Source organism: Somniosus microcephalus, chromosome 3 (genome assembly GCF_052327205.1).
Source record: "Somniosus microcephalus isolate GS21.2 chromosome 3, FLI_Smic_1.0, whole genome shotgun sequence".
Classification (NCBI taxonomy): Eukaryota; Metazoa; Chordata; class Chondrichthyes; order Squaliformes; family Somniosidae; genus Somniosus; species Somniosus microcephalus.
In genome coordinates, this window is record NC_140989.1 from 134,746,928 (window position 1) to 134,763,904 (window position 16,977).

Below are 16,977 nucleotides of genomic sequence, written 5' to 3' on the forward strand. Positions count from 1 at the left end.
CCAGTGTCGGAGCAGTGAATGAATGACAGCAGATTCAGGATTTCTGCATTTAGATGCTCATGCTGTTCGGTCGCTGTTATTACCCACTGCAAATTCCAGGCCAATATATTTAGAGAGGCTTTGTGAAAAACATAACTGATTAAAGTCATCCAGTATAGGAAAACAGAAATGAAATTACAATCAGTGAAATGTTAAATCACCTTCACATTCTACAGAAAAACTTTCTTGCTTTGTAAAATTTAAGTTTAATAGCACAATAAGAGTCAACACAATTTTCTAGCCAGTTGTGGCCCCAATTTTAACTCCAGGTGGATTACCTGCTCAGGCCTGAGTTAAAATGACAGTCGGGTCTCAATGATGTCATCGGGCTGCAACATACATATGTAAAGAAGGACCCTGTTGGCTCTGGGCGCATGTCCTTGCTGCCTGCTCAGGAGAGCAGGTTAAAATGACAGATGTTGCGATCATGGCGACTTTTGGACAGGTAAGAGCCAGGGCGATTTTGACTGCCCACCCGCCAGGTTTCTGCTGAGCAAGTAGAGTTAAAATCGCCCCAGTCTACAGATATTGGACTGTTTGATTATGAAGAAGTCTCATTTGGATTGGAAACAGCCTAACATAGTGCCTAAGTTCAAAATAGGTGATAAAACAGACCCGGGCAACTACAGGCCCATTAACAGCACATCAGTAGCTGGGCTAATTGCGGAATTATTACATTCATGCCAAGGATTAATGTTTCACACCGACAGTCAGTGTTTTGATAAACTGGTCAGCATGCCAGCATTTACAGAGAAACATAAGCACAGACTAGGCCCCTTTCGCCCCCCCCCCCCCACCCAATACAGCCACTGCAACTTTCCCACTGTTCTACCTGCTCCTATCCAAGTCCATACTCCCTCACTGGTTGTGCTATTTGTACCCGAGATTGGACTAGACTAGGCCCCTTCTCTCCTCAATGCCACTCCTAATGGCAGTAATCCTGGCTGCTGCAACCTGTAAATGAGAACTCTCTTGGGAACAGAAGTTCCTGCCTGTAATATACAGAGACAAGGATCACTGCCCTTAGAAGGAGCATTGAAGAGAGAGGAGTTTTGGTCCAGTCCACTGGCAGCTAGACTCAGGTAAAAGTAGGATGGAGAGAAATGTATGGTACAGTATAAGGAGGGCGATGGATGGAAAGAGGTGAAAATGAATGATAGTGAAGGGGAATAAGGAATTCAGGAGAGATTTCTTTACTTAAGACAGTGGTGAGAATGTGGAACTTGCTACCACATGGAGTGGTTGAGGCAAATAGCATAGATGCCTTTAAGGGGAAGCTAGATAAACAAATGAGGGAGAAAGGAATGGAAGGATATGCTGATAGGGTGAGATGGAGTAGGGTGGGAGGAGGCTCATGTGGAGCATAAACACCGGCACGGACCAGTTGGGCCGAATGGCCTGTTTCTGTGCTGTACATTCGATGTAAGCGATGAATGCCAGGCTCGTTTCATTCCTCTTTGGTTTCTCCCATTGAGGATTGCAACAAATCAGCTAGAAGTAACACAAACTATTCTGGATAATGTCACTGTAGAAAAAATAATCCAAATGATACAAGCAGATACTCTGACACACCAAGACTGTGAACGTAATGCATCACTAATAAACAGCCTATTTTAAATCTATAACAGATTTATAAGGTACGCTGCATTTTCATTCATTGGTTAAGTAGATAGACATTGCAGGAAATGTAGCTGAAGAACAATCTCCTCTGAAAGATCCCGAGACGGATCTCCGGGACAAATACCTGTTCCACTGATCATTAATCAGACGCAACTTCAATTATAACTTTAATTGCACTTATAAATAACATTTTCTAATTAAAAAAAACTAATAATCACCCTCAACTTAGCTGAACAGTATAGTCTGTGGGGGTTACAACAGATAGAGAAATAAGCTTAGTTGAGCCCTGAAGGCATCCATCCTTCAGAATATTTATTTTTATTCTGAATCGCAACGCAGGTCTGCGAGCAGTGACAAATGGTAAACTCAGGAATGAAATCAGCTTCAGCAAACAGAAGAATGAGGTTGTTTAGTTTTCTCAACCGCAGACTCAGTAACATATTCAACATTTGTCTTCTTTGCTGCTGTCTTAAAGGGAGATACAAAATGATGCATGTTCAGAATATTGAAAGGGATCGTTTTCCATAGTTTACAGTTAAGGGGAGCTGACACAACAGAGATAATCCTGTATTCAGCAAGCCAGGGACAGGGTGGAGTAAGATGAATGTACATTGGTGAATGATGAATGATAAAATGAAAAGAGAATACATGCAAATTTGATGAAGAAACAAAGAATGTATTAAGCCCACAGCAATGTTATTAATATTTAATATGCAATTTTGCATCTGATCTTCTACCTCTAAAGGAGTCAATCAAGAATAGATATGAAAGAGTGTCACTAGGACAAGTCCAGCTTGTGTGAACTGAGCCTACATAGTGGTTGCTCATATGTTGATGCTCAATGTTACCAATTAGCATGAAATCATCAAAGTAGTCCTCTTCAGGAGCCTAGTTCACTGCAAGGTCTCATTGTCAGGGTTCCCGGCCGAAGAACATTTCTGTCAATGTAAAACTCGTCAAAGAGATACTGTAGTTTTTCCACAGGAGGATTGAGAGGCTGATTATCTCATTTTCATATCTGAATGAGGTACCAGTCTTCTCAGTTTTCAATTATTAATTACATGGTAAATTAAAACCAGGGAGTGTCCAGTGTACAAAAATAAAAAGTGCTTGTCCCACTTCAACCCCAATAATGTTTAAGAATGAGATGCTGAGGGTGTGGTTACAACAATGTATAATGCATACTGCAACACTGATTAGTGGCACAACAGAATGGTGAAATGTGGGTTCCTTTGATACTTCATGGTGTGTTGTCTATCTCCGTCACATCACCGTGGAGAGGAGTTGAGCAGAGGTCGGGCAATTCCCCGCTTTGGCTGAGAAAGAAGGAAAATCCGAATGATACTGGTCTAGGGTTGCCAACTGTGGCTGGGTGTATTCCAGGAGGTTTCATCACATGACCATCAACTGCCCCGCCCCCAAGCTCCCGCCATTGGCCGCCCCACACGCCCGCCCTCCCGGTGCCCCGCCTTCCCCATGGCCAATTGGAAAGCGAACAGACTCTTCGTTACCCGACTGGACGATGCTTGACTGTCAGTCAAACAGCCTTTTCTTCCCCCTGATTTTTTTTATAACTAACAATCAAAAGTGTTAAACAATTTTTTTTATGCCCCCTATGATTTTTCTCCCGGGTTGCTTGCAGCAGTGTCCTAGAGATGAATCTTCAATTCCTGGAGAGTCCAGGACAATCCTGGAGGGGTGGCAACCCTCGACTAGTCCCAGGCTGCCATGGACCTCATGGCATTAATTGAGGCCTGGAAGCAGCTTAGCTTGCTTGCCCTCTGATCTGCCACAGCTGGTCGACAGGAGTAAAGAATCAATTAGAGAAAACAGGAAAAAATAACTTGAAAAGAAGAAGGTTTGCTAGGGCGTCAGTGGGTCTGGAAGCAAAGGGTTGCTCATGAAGCTAACGAGGCTAGGGAATACATAATGAATGGTAGGACACTGAGAAGTGTAGAGGAGCAGAAGGACCCTGGAGTGCATGTCCACAGACCCCTGAAGGTAGCAGGTCAGGTAGATAAGGTGGTTAAGAAGGCATACAGGATACTTTACTTTATTAGCCGAGGCATAGAATATAAGAGCAGGGAGGTTATGCTTGAACTGTATAAAACACCAGTTAGGCCACAGCTAGAATACTTCATGCAGTTCTGGTCACCACAATACAGGACGGATGAAACTGCACTAGAGAGGGTGCAGAGGAGATTTACAAGAATGCTACCAGGACTGGAGAATTTTAGCTATGAGGAACGATTGGATAGATTGGGGTTGTTTTCTTTTGGAACAGAGGATGCTGAGGGGAGTCTTGATTGAGGTGTATAAAATTATGAGGGGCCTAGATAAGAGTGAATAGGAAGGACCTATTTTTCCTTAGCAGAGAGGTTAATAACCAGAGGGCATAAATTTAAAATAATGGATAGAAGGATTAAAGGGGAGTTGAGCAGAACTTTTTTCACCCAGAGGGTGGTCTAGAATTTCCTCAAAATGAGTTATATCGCTGTCTCCCTCCATTTAAAAAAAAATCTGTGGCCATCAGTGGCCGTTAGATGGAGTTACCCCTGGGTTTCATGGGACGGCTCATTTGCATTCACATTGGTGCAGTCACTGGTGTAAGACCAGTGTAACCAGCCAAACTACCAGGAAACTCAGTTGTAGCCTTTAAAAACATGTTCAGTTTGCACTCTATAGCAGCCCACCGGGGGGACAAGCGGGTATGAGAGGAAGAGTGATTGGCTCTTTCATTTCACTTTCAAATAAGTCTTATTAATATTTTTATTATACGTACAGAATTATGACCACTCAAGCACCATCTGCGCGCAGAGGGAGAGCAGAGCAGTTCCTCCTCCTCCTCCTCCGTGACTGCTTCAACAGCACCGCCCAAACCCGCGACCTCTACCGCCCAGAAGGACAAGAGCAGCAGGCGCCTGGGAACACCACCACCTCCAAGTCACACACCATCCTGACTTCCTTCATCGTTGCTGGGTCAAAATCTTGGAACTTCCTCTCTAACAGCACTGTGGGAGTACCCTCACCACACAGACTGCAGCGGTTCAAGAAGGCGGCTCACCACCACCTTCTCAAGGGCAATTAAGGCTAGGCAATAAATGATGGCTTTGCCAGCGACGCTCACATTCCTTGATCATGTGATCGTGCACCTCATATATCTCAGTCTAACTTACCCCGAGTGCATTAGCAGCAAATTCATAGCTGTTACGCCCCTGGCTTTCACTCTGAAATATGCAACTGTGGCCAGGAAGAACTTGCTAGATAGATTGCTGGAAGGTTTAAGGTGCGCAAGTGGTGGAAAGGCTTCCACCCGAGTTTTCTCAGTAACAAAAATTCCTGCACTGTTCATGCACGGTAAGTGTGCTGAAAATAGTGAGGAAATTCAACCTGCTGTGTTCTTTGTCTGTGATAACTACATCAGGATCTAGATGGCTTGCATAGGGCAAATGGAAGGCACAAATTAGATAATTGCTGAGAAATTGTACCACTGACTTAATTCTACTTTTTTCTCCCAACCTTTTTCAATAATAGTGATGTGTTTCCATAAATCATCGCAAGCTACATTCCTTTATGAAGGAATCACAAAGCATCGGCCTCTGAATATTCAATCAATCAGTGGTCAAGTGGTACCACATGACTCAGCTTCCACAAGTCACAAAATATTGGTTTGGCAGATGCAGGGCTCCAGAAGGTGCAGAAATCTCAACAAGGTTCGAACATTGAGATACAAGCTTCTCAGTTAAATAAAAGTTTCTCTTTATCGCATGTCAACATACTCAAACTACCAGATCAGCAGGGTCCAGCAGCATATTGATGACTTAAATCGCACATGCACTAATACTGCAAACCATGGCCACAGATACGTGGTTACAGAAATGATTTCATTTTTCCAACTGCACTGCACGTAGATCATTTTCATTATAAACATCGGACTAGAAATTGTGGTCGGAGGCATACCTCCAGCCTGCGGAAGAATTACAAACCTACCTGCTGGTGGTGAGGCTGCGAAAATTTGCGGTCTCAGGCCTTGAGGAGGAGGGCAGCGTAATGGCCCACGGATCCCAGGCAGTGCGGAAGCGTAACTGGGATCGTGTAGGCCTAGTCCTCCAATCACAAAACAGAATTTTATTTTAATCATTTACGAAGGGAATCCCTTAATGAGATGAAATTGAATCCCCAAATCTAATAATTATACAATTTACAGAATTGGAATTTTATTCCTAATTAACTTCATTCCACCAAACTCAATAAAAATTTAATTTTTGATAATGATTTTATACATCATTAAAACTGTAATCCGGGCCAATATTTGCATAAACTTATTTCAAACAGTGTATTTGCATAATTTATGATGTGAAAATGCTTAATTAATGGCTTTGATATCCCCTTACACTGATGTAAACAGACCCTGTGCCTGCTTGCATCAACCGTAAGACTTCTGTGCGCAATCGCTGGCCAGTCGGTGGGCAAATAGCCCAACTCTGCAGCAGCAATTGCTTTTTCATGGCCCGCACGGATGACCTGTCAACGCGTACATTGACAGACAGCAAGTTCCAGATTTTGCGCATGCGCAAGCCCCGAACTTGCAGTGGATTTCAAAGGCGGTATGGCGACGTACTCTGACAGTACGGCGCCATACCGACCGCAAAATCCGGGCCGATTTTGTCCTTTTTTCTAGATTATTTCAGTACAGGAAATCGTGAAGTCGGCAGGTTATGATATCATACAGCTATGTGGGCTTAAGTTACAAGTCTAATAGCATCATTTTCAATTAAAAGCATTGTTCATTTTCATTCAAGGTGACTTGCTTTATGAGCTTGTTAAGTAATGAATGTGTTTGCAAAGTCCATCTGCAGTGCTTCGGGACTTGAAGTTGCAACAGAACTATCAGATAAACTGATTCGAACATCAAAACCTTGCAGCTGTTTCCAAGGGATGATGCTTTTATGAATGCAATTGTTCCTAATGTAAGAAACCCTGTAACGATTAGAGTAACATTGAGTATGTCAGCTCCCAACATAATGTCATCAACCTAATGAGACCTTGGGGACCTTCTACTTGTTTTGCGTGGCTTAAAGTACTTAACTAATAAGATGATTTGCTCACGATTGTCTGAATCAGAACAAGGTTATATATTAGCATAAGGTAGTCACCATTGATTCTAATTGTCCGTTGAGTGCTCACTGTAATATTTCCATTAAATTTGAGATTGGCTAATAACATTTCTGCTTTAACAAACACTTTATACAAACACTATAGCGGATGTGGAGCGGGGGCTAATGGGTTAAGTTGAAAATGGATTAAGATATGGTGCAACTCAAAAGAGTATATTTAAATACACTAACTAAAAATAATCAAACCGTGTACTTTTGATTGTAAATCATTACATTAGCCCAGACCAATTGAGAACAACCACTGACTCCATAAGATGATGTTATCAACTCCATGATGAATGTCAGTATTCTACGCCAAACAGCCAATGGCGTGCCATGCATTATCATACCAGGGAATTATCAACTGGAACAATCTACTTAATTTCTTTTTGGTGGGCCTAGGTGAGGAAGTGGGAGAAAGTCAGCAGGGTTGTAATATTTTTTGAAGTAAACACGAATAGAAGTTTATTACACTTCAAATAATACGTCAAACTTACTGTCTTTGAAGGCCTGGGTGACTTAGTGGGTTAAGTATTTGTTACCACTGGACCTGCATGCAAATTCAGCCAAGTCTCTCACTGGTAGGTGCAAGAATCCTGTGCAAAATGAGTTTAAGCAGCTGCAACCCTGTTTGTGGGGGCACAAAACTGCCCACAATTTGGCATCTGTTTGAAATTTCAAGGAGGCCACATGGAGGGCTGTATGGGAAATTGGAAAATGTCACGCTGATTAAGGCACATTTTTGGGGAGGAATAGAGGAAGCTTTATTTGGTAGCTAGCCTCAGCTCACCCAAAGCTCATCTACTGCCCCTATCCTGACTTGCACCAAGTTCCATTCGGAATTGGAGGACTGCAGAGTTCTTGGAGTGCTGTAGGGCTGGAGGAGTTTACAGAGATAGGGCTACATACAAGTATCAGATGATTGTGGAATGTTTCCACATGGCTGTTTATGAGTCTGGTCTAACTGGTACACAAATTGTGCTAAAAGTACCAGCAGATACTACAGCATATGGTCAATCTTGTGGTAACAGTGCTGCCTATATATATTTTAGCCATCTCAATTTAGCTCTAGATAAACTACAGTTTGTTAAGAAAAAGAAAGAAAAAAGACTTGCATTTATATAGCACTTTACACGACCTCAGGGTGTCCCAAACCGCTTGACACCAAATGAAGTACTTTTGAAGTGTAGTCACTGTTATAATGTAGGAAGCGCGCTAGCCAACTGGCACACAGCAAGCTCCCTCACACAGCAATGTGATAATGGCCAGATAATCTCTTTTAGTGATGTTGATTGAGGGATAAATATTGGACAGGACACCGGGATAACTCCCCTGCTCTTCTTCGAAATAATGCCATGGGATCTTTTATGTCCACCTGAGAGAGCAGCCGGGGTCTCGGTTTAACGTCTCATCCGCAAGACGGATTCATTCAAAAACACAGCTAATTATAGTATACATCAGCTGGGAAAAAACAATTTTCAGACAGTACTTCATATGCTAGAGGGGAAAAGAAATTTAGCATTGGTTTTCATTTGTTTTAATTACAGTGACAAATGTTTCTCATTTTTCCATCACTACTAATTAAAGCTGCAGGAACATAATGCATTTATGAAATGATGTCTAATTGTATCTGTAGTTCTCCTCAAACTAAGATAATATAGAAAAGTGCAATGAAGTATTTCATTTTTAACGAGATACTCTGTCAAAGTTTGCAGCCACCTTTGTTGACATTTTCACTTTTTTCCATTTAAATACAGATCAAATTAAATACATCCCATATTATCTTACGCAACAGAGCAGACACCAGAATTCAGACTGAGCATTCGTGTAAATTGTGGTATTTAAAGGTAAACTGCATTTTATAAGAACAGAAGAAATAGGAGGAGTAGGTCATTTGGCCCTTCGAGCCTGCTCCACCATTCAATAAGATCATGGCTGATCATCTACCTCAACTCCACTTTCCCGCACTATCCCCATATCGTCAGCGGGCGAAACCTCGGCGGGAATCGCGGAGCGGCGGCAGTACAAAAGGCTCCAGAGACCAGGTAGGCCTCAGAGCGTCAGCGGGCGAAATCTCGGCGGGAATCGCGGAGCAGCGGCAGTACAAAAGGCTCCAGAGACCAGGTAGGCCTCAGAGCGTACCAATCTCCGAGAGAAAGAAGTAAAAAGTAATCGAAGTGTGACATCACCAGAAAACAGGTTAGTGATTGGTTGGTGAGTATTTCTCTCTTTATAAACTTTAACTCTGTGGTTTATAGTTTCTAAAGTCTCTGTGGTGTAGCGGGGACTGCTTATAAACCAGGGCCCTTAAATATACTATTTAACGGTAGTGTAATTGGTGGGATTGAATTGATTTAATTTAATTTAATTGCAATTAATTAAAGGGTAAGTCATGGCAGGAGAGCACGGCCCCGTTGTATGCTCCTCCTGCGCTATGTGGGAACTCAGGGACACTTCCTGTGTGTGCAGGAAGTATGTCCAGCTGCAGCTATTGGCAGACCGCATTGCGGCGCTGGAGCTGCGATTGGATTCATACTGGACTATTCGCGAGGCTGAGGAGGTCGTGAATAGCACGGTTGATCAGTTGGTCACACCGCAGGCATAGGTTGGACAGGCAGAAAGGGAATGGGTGACCAACAGACAGAGTACTAGGCACAGGCAGGTAGTGCAGGGGTCCCCTGTGGACATCCCCCTCTCAAACAGATACATCACTTTGAGTACTGTTGGGGGGGATGGCTTACCAGAGGAAGGCAGCAGCAGCCAACTTCCTGGCACCAGGGGTGGCTCTGCTGCACAGGACGGGAGGAAAAAGAGGGGGAGAGCTATAGTAATAAGGGATTCTATTGTAAGGGGAATAGATAGGCGTTTCTGCAGCCGCAAATGAGACTCCAGGATCGTGTGCTGCCTCCCTGGTGCAAGGGTCAAGGATGTCTCAGAGCGGCTGCAGAACATCTTGGAAGGGGAGGGTGAACAGCCAGTTGTCATGGTACATATAGGTACCAACAATATAGTTAAAAAGCGGGATAGGTCCTAAAAGCGGAATATAGGGAGTTAGGAGGTAAATTAAAAAATAGGACCTCAAAGGTAGTAATCTCAGGATTGCTACCAGTGCCACGTGCTAGTCAGAGTAGAAATAGAAGGATATTTCAGATGAATACGTGGCTAGAGGCATGGTGCAAGGGGGAGGGATTCAAATTCCTGGGACATTGGAACCGGTTCTGGGGGAGGTGGGACCAGTTCAAACCAGACGGTTTGCACCTGGGCAGGGCTGGGACCGATGTCCTAGGGGGAGTGTTTGCTAGTGCTCTGGGGGAGGGTTTAAACTAAAATGGCAGGGGGTTGGGAACCTGAGCAAGGGGACAGAGGAAAGGGAAACAAGGATAAAAGCAAAAGATAGGAAGGAGAAAAACAAAAGTGGCAGTCAGAGAAATCAACGGTTTAAATCAAACATGGCCACAGTAAATAATAATTCTAATAGGTGTAAGAGCATTAAAAAAACAAGCCTGAAGGCTTTGTGTCTTAATGCGAGGAGCATTCGTAATAAGGTGGATGAATTAGCTGCGCAAATAGAGGTAAACGAATATGATTTGATTGGGATTACGGAAACATGGTTCCAGGGTGGCCAAGGCTGGGAACTCAACATCCAGGGGTATTCAATATTCAGGAAAGATAGACCAAAAGGAAAGGGAGGTGCGGTAGCATTGCTGGTTAAGGAAGTGATTAACACAATTGTAAGGAAGGGTGTTAGCTCTGATGATGTGGAATCTGTATGGGTAGAACTGAGCAATACCAAGGGGCAGAAAACGTTAGTGGGAGTGGTATATAGACCTCCAAACAGTAATGCGGACGTTGGGGACGGCATTAAAAGGGAAATTAGAGAAGTGTGCAATAAGGGCACAGCAGTCATCATGGGTGACTTTAATCTACATATAGATTGGGCTAACCAAATTAGTAACAATATTGTGGAGGAAGAATTCCTGGAGTGTTTAAGGGATGGTTTCCTGGACAATATGTCGAGGAACCAACCAGAGATCAGGCCATCTTAGACTGGGTATTATGTAACGAGAAAGGATTAATTAGCAATCTTGTTGTACGAGGCCCCTTGGGTCGGAGCGATCGTATGATGATCGAATTCTTCATTAAGATGGAGAATGAAGTAGTCGACTCAGAGACTAGGGTCCTCAATTTAAATAAAGGAAACTACGATGGTCTGAGGCGTGAGTTGGGTAGGATTGATTGGGGAATGTCACTCAAAGGGTTGACGGTGGATAGGCAATGGCAAACATTCAAAGACCGCATGGATGAACTACAGAATTTGTTCATCCCAGTTTGGCATAAAAATAAAACAAAAAAGGTGACTCAACCGTGGCTAACAAGGGAAATTAGGGATAGCATAAGATCCAAGGAGAGGACATATAAATTGGCCAGAAAAAGCAGTAAACCTGAGGATTGGGAGCAGTTTAGGATTCAACAAAGGAAGACAAATGGACTAATTAAGAAAGGGAAAATAGAATATGAGAGTAAGCTTGCAGGGAACATAAAAACTGACTGTAAAAGCTTTTATAGATATGTGAAGAGAAAAAGATTGGTGAAGTCAAGCGTAGGTCCCTTGCAGTCAGAATCAGGGGAATTTATAATGGGAAACAAAGAAATGGCAGACCAATTAAATACATATTTTGGTTCTGTCTTCACAAAGGAGGACACAAATAACCTCCCAGAGATGTCAGGGAACATAGGGTCTGATGAAAGGGAGGAACTGAAAGAAATCAGTATTTGTAGGGAAATGGTGTTAGGGAAATTTGTTGTGTATGTACCTTTAAGAGAATAACTGGTCTCAGACTGTAGTACCGGCAGTGACCACCCCTGTATAAAAGGCGCTAGTGAGCCTCTGTTGTTTCAGTTTCACTATTGACTTCCACCAGTAAAGACTTATTTTGTTCCACTCCTGCTGTCCGTGTCTCAATCATTCACGGACGTAATACTGGCGACGAGCAGATACGAACCTACCTACAGTCTGCACCACCTCCTGGGATCCATTCCTACAGCGAAGTGAGCAGAGGTCGAGGCCAGAAAGAAAAGAAAGTAAGAAGCAGTAGAAACGGGCGTCGACCGTGGGCATCCGCCCTGTGTTGCAGAGTTGAAGATTGCTGGAGAAGCTGTCGGAAGCGGGGCCTGGTTCCTGTCGACGGTGCTTCAGCTAATCGGGCTGGTGGCAGGTAGTGCACTGATCCTTCCTGGGCTGCGGCGGTTGCGAACTCGAGCGGGTGGTTTGCAACGGGGCCGAGCAGCGTTGTCGGGAAGAGGAGAGAGGGCGGAGCACACAGGGCGCGGCCGGTGCTACGAAGCCGGGCTATGTATAGACCCGCGAAGAGGGAGGCAAGAGTCCCACAGGGTTGTTCCACGACGGGAAAATAATTTTAAAAAGAAAAATATTAAACGCACAAGAAACCGTGGAAAGCAGCGCTAACAACAGCGGGGAAGAAGGCAAAGCGCGGGAGGCGCCATCTTAATCAGCGGGGAAGAAGGCAAAGCACGGGAGGCGCCATTTTGTTAAATCGGGGAAGAAGGCAAAGCGCGGGAGGCGCCATTTTAGATTTGCAAGATGCCGAAGACTGGCTGTATCACTGCTTTTGATAATACAATAGAGGACTGGACCACGTATGTGGAAAGAGTCGAGGTATATTTCGAGGCAAACGAAATAGCGGAGGAGAAAAAGGCATCGATATTGCTAAACTTAATGGGCGCTAGAACGTACGGCCTATTGCGGAACCTGATTACTCCAGCCAAACCGAAGGCGAAGACTTTTAACGAAATTGTTGCTGTCCTACAGGAACACCTAAACACTGCACCGCTGTTGATAGCAGAAAGATTTAAATTTCACAGGAGAACTCAGCACAAAGATGAGAGCAATGCCGAGTATCTTATGGAACTACGCAAGCTATCAAAGCACTGCCAGTTCGGGGCAGGACTGGCAGATACCCTACGGGACAAATTTGTCTGTGGACTCCTGAGTGAAGGAACACAGAAGAAGTTACTCTCAGAGAAAGAGCTCACGCTAGATAAGGCTTTCAGCGTGGCAGTATCGTTTGAAGCAGCAGCCAGGGGAGCTGCAGAAATTCAACAAAAACCACAGGAATACGGCACCCACGAAATGACACGGGGATTTGCAAAATGTTATCGCTGCGGCAGAACTAACCATGACCAGAAGGACTGCTGGTCCAAAGACAAAATATGCAGGCAATGTGGGAAGATGGGACACATTGCACGAGTTTGCAGGTCTGGGAAGAAGACCAGCGACAACAAAAAGGCTACTAAGGAACCGTACAAGAAAGTACAAAAGATGACGGACAGTAGTTCCGAAGACCAGATGAGCGATAGTGAATCCGTGAACAGGAGACTAAGCTGTCTCAAACTTCACAATGTAATCGCAAAAGAGGATCACCGAACCATTTGGGTCACCCTCACGATAGTAGGGTCCCAAGTTAAAATGGAATTGGATACAGGATCAGCACTAACCGTCATGAATCGACAAGACTACGAGCGGCTATTTTCACACATACCCTTGAGAGAGACATCCATCGTCTTGACGTATACGGGGCAAAAAGTATACCCCAGAGGAAAAATAAGGGTGCCTGTCGAATACAACGGCAAGAAAATACAGAAATTGTATCTCTACATACTGCCAAATGGTGGACCACCGTTATTGGGACGGGAATGGATCAGGAAGATAAACTTAGATTGGCACTCCATTCATGCAATGACGGTGGAAGGTAAAAAAGATGAAGACGTCACTCCTGGACGATTGTCAACAATCTTAGCTAACGCCAAAGAGGTATTTCAACAAGAACTGGGCACGCTTAAAGGCGTAACCGCCTCGATAAAAATAGAAGAGAATGCAGTTCCCAAGTTTTTCAAAGCAAGACCGGTACCATATGCAATTCGCCCAGCCGTCGAGGCAGAGCTGGAGAATCTGGAGAAGGCGGGCGTGTTGTCTAAGGTCGACTGGAGCGAGTGGGCGACACCCATCGTTCCTGTCATGAAGAAAACGTTAAGCAATAAGTCCGGGGAGCCAAGGAAGATTCGCATCTGTGGGGATTTCAAGGTGACGGTGAACCCAGTCCTTCACACAGTACAATATCCTCTTCCAAGGATAGAAGATATCTTCGCCTCACTATCTGGAGGGAAGCGTTTTACAAAAATTGACCTAGCACAAGCATATTTGCAGATGCAGGTTGAAGAGTCCTCTAGGAAGTATCTCACGATAAACACTCACAAAGGTCTTTACCAGTATCATCGATTGGTATTCGGAGTAGCATCGGCTCCGGCGATATGGCAAAGAGCGATGGAACAAGTCCTGCAAGGGATTCCGGGGACTCAGTGTTACTTGGACGACATCCTTGTGACAGGTGAAGATGACAGTGAACACCTTAACAACCTAGAACAGGTGCTCACTAGACTACGGGAACATGGGCTGCGAGCCAGCCGCCCCAAGTGCGAATTTGTTAAGAAACAGATATCGTATTGTGGCCACGTGATTGATGAAGAGGGGTTACATAAGTCCCCTGACAAAATTGAAGCGGTTGTTAAGGCCCCAGCGCCTGAAAATGTGTCGCAACTGAAGTCATTCCTCGGATTGGTGAATTACTATCATAAGTTTTTGCCGAATTTGTCGACAATTCTGCACCCACTGAACGCCCTGCTACGAACGGGGGTAGCATGGAAATGGAGCGATGATTGTAAGCGTGCTTTTCAGAAGAGTAAGGACTTAATCACTTCAAGGGAAGTATTGGCTCACTACAACCCAGCACTGCCGATCAGAGTGGCGTGTGATGCGTCTCCCTACGGCATTGGGGCGGTACTGTCACATAAATTCCTTGATGGTTTAGAGAGGCCGATAGCTTTTGCGTCACGCTCGTTAACGTCTGCCGAGCGTAACTACGCCCAGATTGACAGAGAGGCCCTCAGCCTAGTGTGGGGGGTGAAGAAGTTCAATCACTACCTGCACGGTCAAAAATTTACTCTACTAACCGATCATCAACCTCTTGTCTCCATTTTCAACCCTCAGAAGGGCGTACCGATAATGACAGCACAACGGCTGCAGAGATGGTCCCTTTTCCTAGGGGCACACCAATATGACATCGAGTACAAAGGAACTAAACAGCATGGAAATGCTGATGGATTGTCACGTCTACCGTTGCCGACGGTGGAAGAAGAAGACCCTGCAGTGGATCCAATGGAGTTATTCCACTCGACCATAGTCGAATGTCTCCCTGTGACAAATGCAAACATAGAAAAGGAAACACGGAATGACCCGACACTATCACGGGTCTATGATTTAACGGTGAAGGGATGGCCAGCACATGGCAAACCACTGCTGCCAGCATTCTCGCCGAGAAGAGAACAGCTGTCAGTGTGCAGAGGAACCTTGATGTGTGGATCCAGAGTAGTAATTCCACCTAAGTTGACGGATAGAGTGCTCAATGAGCTTCATGAGGGTCATCTGGGTGGGGTAAAAATGAAGAACTTAGCCAGAGCGTTTGTGTGGTGGCCGGGAATCGATAGAGAAATTGAAGAGATGACCAAAAGCTGTGCAGGATGCCAGAAAGTCCAAAACACCCCACCACAAGCTCCTCTGCATCCATGGGAGTGGCCCTCATCTCCATGGCAAAGGGTGCACATTGATTTTGCTGGTCCCTTCATGGACTCGATGTTTTTAATTGCGGTGGATGCACATTCAAAGTGGCCAGAGGTAATAAAAATGTCCTCAACCACCACAGAAAAAACTATCACAGTTTTACGAACCATATTCGCCAGGAATGGGCTGCCTGAACAGATTTGCTCTGACAATGGACCACAGTTTGTGTCTGAAGACTTCCGGAGGTTCTTAAAGAACAATGGTGTTAAGCATTACACATCTGCCCCATATCATCCAGCCACTAATGGATTGGCCGAGAGGTTTGTCCAAACATTCAAGAAGGCTATCAAGGCAATGTGTAATGAAGATATACCCCTACAACACAAGGTGGACAACTTCTTGTTTGCCTACCGGAATGCGACACATGCGGTTACCAACCAAACTCCAGCCATGATGTTCTTCAATCGAAGACTACGATGCCGCTTGGATTTGGTTAAGCCAAACGTCCGAAGAGATGTGGAGAACAGGCAGTTTCAGAATATGAATGAAAGGCCGACCAGGAGTTTTAAGATAGGTCAACCAGTTTTGGCCCGGGACTACCGCACTGAGAAATGGCAGCCAGGAACGATTTGTACACGACAAGGACCTCTCATGTATACCGTGGACGTTGGGGAGAGCATTGTAAGACGCCATGCTGACCAGATTCTAGAGTCACTGGAAAACGTCAACTCCACACCACGATCTGATACACCTGGTAATGAAATCGACGTTCCAATTGCAGCTACCGCAGAACCGGTAATATTGGAAGCAGGTGAACCAAACAACGACATTGATCCCGACTCAACATTGCCAGAAGAACCTGATACCCGAAAGAGGCGTTATCCAGACAGAATCAGGAAGCCTCCTCAAAGACTGAACTTATAATTGCTTAAACTTAACCAATGTATCTAGCAACGGTAATTGTGATTGTAATTAGTTATCATTTAGTTGTTAAATGAATGTTATGTACTGTTTATCTAAAAGGGGAGGAATTGTTGTGTATGTATCTTTAAGAGAATAACTGGTCTCAGACTGCAGTACCGGCAGTGACCACCCCTGTATAAAAGGCGCTAATGAGCCTCTGTTGTTTCAGTTTCACTATTGACTTCCACCAGTAAAGACTTATTTTGTTCCACTCCTGCTGTCCGTGTCTCAATCATTCACGGACGTAATAAAATTGATGGGATTGAAGGCCGATAAATCCCCAGGGCCCGATAATCTACATCCTAGGGTACTTAAGGAAGTGGCCCTAGAAATAGTTGATGCTTTGCTGATCATCTTCCAGCATTCGATGGAATCTGGAACAGTACCCATGGATTGGAGGGTAGCTAATGTTACCCCACTGTTCAAAAAAGGTGGTAGAGAGAAAACGGGGAATTACAGACCGGTAAGCCTGACATCGGTAGTGGGGAAAATGCTAGAGTCCATTATAAAAGATGTAATAGCAGAGTACTTGGAAAACAGTGACAGGATCGGACAAAGTCAACA

General features: G+C 44.5%; 1 protein-coding gene across 2 annotated transcripts in view; it reads right to left on the reverse strand.

Annotated features, from left to right (window-relative positions):
- macrod2 (mono-ADP ribosylhydrolase 2) overlaps nt 1-16,977 on the reverse strand; it is a 1,321,175-nt gene that overhangs the window by 168,295 nt on the left and 1,135,903 nt on the right. The window lies entirely within an intron of this gene.